Source organism: Hippopotamus amphibius, chromosome 13 (assembly GCF_030028045.1).
Source record: "Hippopotamus amphibius kiboko isolate mHipAmp2 chromosome 13, mHipAmp2.hap2, whole genome shotgun sequence".
NCBI classification, from domain to species: Eukaryota; Metazoa; Chordata; class Mammalia; order Artiodactyla; family Hippopotamidae; genus Hippopotamus; species Hippopotamus amphibius.
In genome coordinates, this window is record NC_080198.1 from 13675020 (window position 1) to 13678350 (window position 3331).

Consider the following 3331-nt stretch of genomic DNA (forward strand, 5'->3'; position numbering starts at 1 on the left):
TAGCTGTAGTCCATGGTTTTCCAGATACACCCTGTTAGAGTCTATCTCCAATGAAACAGATAAATATAGATCTTCATTTATTATTCTTTTCACTCAATCATGCTTTCATCATACTTCTTTGTCATTCCTTCAGAAGGCTCTTCACACATAATAGGCAAGGACAAATGACTAAATTAATCTACTTATTAAAGATGGAATTAAATACCTCAAAATAATGATAAAGTCATTTTTGTATATGGGAAATATGGGAAATTTTCTTCCTATGTATTCTGTAGGTTTTAAGTTTTTTTGCTTTTTTTTTAAGAAACATTATTTTCCATAGACCTTATTTCCATTTTACGTTTAAGAGACTGTGAAAGTACAGCTTAAGAGACTCCGTGGCTTGAGCAGTGGGAACTGCAGACCAGTCTTCAGTGGCAAGCTGAGCACTCTTAGTCTTCATCAGGGAACTTCTGGATTGGCGCTGGGGGACCTGCACACTTTCAGACCAGTCTGCACCTCTGGGTTGGGTAGCAGTAATTTCAAGAGCTGGAGCAGTCCATTCACCCTGAAATTCCTCCTTGGTCATGACATTTTCAGCAAGAATCTGCTCTTCCTTTTCAATCTTATCAGAATCTTTATAGAAACAGAGATTGGGCATGACCTCCCGTGGGTATTCACAAGGAACTAGTGCCACACGTGTGCAGAATTTTCGGGCCAGCATCCACTCCATTAGACCTGCTGAGTGAGCTCCCCTGTTGCTGCACTGGATGGCAGTGTCCACATAGCACAGACAAGAATCTGTGTTTCATGGAGTGATGGTAGTGGGCTAACCAAGACACCTCTCTGAGAGGGTCGTGGTCATCCCTGGAACCAGTAACCATTGGAAGTTACAGCTCCCAGAGGCAGCCTGGATCTAATTAGTGAAGTTTCCCAGAGTGAAGTGGCTAGTAATAGCAGTGTCTCCAGGGCCATCAGCAAACTTCAGTACAGTTTACTGTGAGAATTTCTGGAGGATATGAGACAGACATCAGTCATGTTTTCAACAGCAATAAAGGCAAAAGCTGTTAGAAGAAACTTCTCCAGGTTTTCTTTCGATTTATGATGTAAATGTCATCACTTAACTTTATATAGATGTATTGTTCCATTTGGAAGTCAAGATTGGTGCCCCCAAGTGAGTTCTTGCTGCAAGGAATTTGAGGACATACTTCTCCTTAATTTTCAGGACATCAGGGGCTCCAGACGTTGTGAAAGTTTCCCTTTGAGTTATGACAGAAACCCAGAACAAAACCTTATGGACCTTTCTCAGGGTAAGTTTCCAAGCTGTTTCTATAAATGGCATATGTTACTTTAAAAAATCAGAATAAAAATAATTAGTGTTATATGAAGATAACTAGAGCAATGTTTATATTCCATGAATATAAACTAGCAATCACTAATTTAAATCTAGTAGTTTTATTATATCAGATATGAATTTTGCTTAACTATTCATTTATCATTAAAATGTTTCACATCATGTTGAGTTTATATCCACTTAAATACTGCATCTTTTCCCACTCACATTTTGATGTGATTTTTAAAATGAGTATCCAGTTGCCATGGCAATAAATGACATAGGAATGCATAGATTAAATTGGAATGGAATCAAAAACACCAGATAAATTCAGAATCCATGCAACACTTTCATTTCAAACAAGTACTTTTTCTCTCCCCACCATCTTCGTAAATGGTAGTCAATCCAGACAATCTGTCCTAAAAAAGTTATACTCCTAAAATATGCATTTCTGGTGATTTGAATCCAACATAGTCACTATAAAAAGTTATGGTGACATTTTATGTATTTCTTTTATCATGGATTTTTTGACAAATGGATAAATGGTTATCAGAATTCTGATAACCACAGACAACTAATCCTTTGTCTTTTCTGGCAAAAATAAGTGTAGTTTTGAGTAATTGTACACTGAATGAAATTTAATGGGATAAATAATATGTTTAGAAATCATATTTTCTCAATAATGGGACATATTTATATCTAAATATCTATATCTTTCTATATATAGTTCACTTGGCATGTAGTCACTGATTTTGCATTCACTCACAATTTTACCTTAGTGTACTTTGCAATAGGCAATGTATATTTTTAAAGAATAACTATATGTTTGTTTATTACAAAAAACTATTTTATATATAACTCAAAGCCTTGGTATATTTTCTTGTCCATTTGGCCTTTGTTGTTTGGTTAACCATTTTGTAATTTTTGTTCATAGTTACTAGTATAATTGATTCAAGTGACCTAAGTAAGATTAAAAAACGTAATTTATAAGTCAGTTTCCCAGGTTCTTGTAGGAGATGGAACCTTTCGTTTTTAAAAAATTCTATAGATACAAGTAGAATTTTGAGTACACACCAAAAGTTACTTATTAATTGATAATTTTTCTACCTAAAATGATTAGAAAAACAAGTAAACTTTTGAATTATAATAGCTTGTATAGATCTATAAACTGGCTTTCTTTCACTTATAAAACTTGTAATTTATAATTTAGAAGGCCCTTCATCGGGAAGAAAAATCTTATAGCTTTGAGTTAAAACAAAACAGTTTCCTCTTTTCAATTCTATCAACATATGGGTTGTATTACCCATGTAGATAGTGAAAGGTTTGGGAAACTTGATTAACTTATGAGTTTCCTTAAGCGTTTCACCAAGAACTGAAATCTATTTTAATTGATGGCAGTTATTTTGTTATAATTACACATTTTCATTTGTCAAGAGCTGTTGAAAAATATTTTGAGGCAATTTAAGTCTTAATGGTTAATTAAATGATGGGTCTTTTTCCACTTTCTTAACAAAAGGCTCCAAGATACTGTTAGAACTTCACTTTCCCAGGGTGGTTCTCCCCCAAGCAAATATTGTTTCCAGAGAATAGCTGAGATCCCCAGTGGTTTGACTGGTTGATCTTCTATTCATCTTTTAGCCACAAGCCAAGAGGATATTGGCAAACATTGTTCAGTATCAAAAGAAAAAAGTAATAATCTTTATAAGACTGTCCATACATGAGTAAACCTGTAGGGTCTTAAGAAGCACAAAGTGATTGTGAATGTAGGTCTCCTGGGTTAATAGCTGGGAATCAAATACGTTAGGAAGTCCAGCAGGAAGGGGCTGATGAATATTCTTTGTTCCTTTGGATACAGGAATACTTAAGATAAAACTTGAGTACATTATAGAGTGCCCAAGTCTAACTTGAGAATAAAACATGGAGTGAATATTGAAAAGAACAGCAGGGAAGCATTAAAAAAATTTCTACACTAAGCTAAATATTTGTAGTTCAAAAATAAATTATTTTCAAGTTATTTTA

The 3331-nt window shown here is 34.3% G+C and overlaps 1 pseudogene; it reads right to left on the reverse strand.

Moving 5' to 3' along the window:
• Nucleotides 1–325: 325 nt before the first annotated feature.
• On the reverse strand, nucleotides 326–1321 carry LOC130834408 (40S ribosomal protein SA-like; annotated as a pseudogene).
• Nucleotides 1322–3331: the final 2010 nt, after the last annotated feature.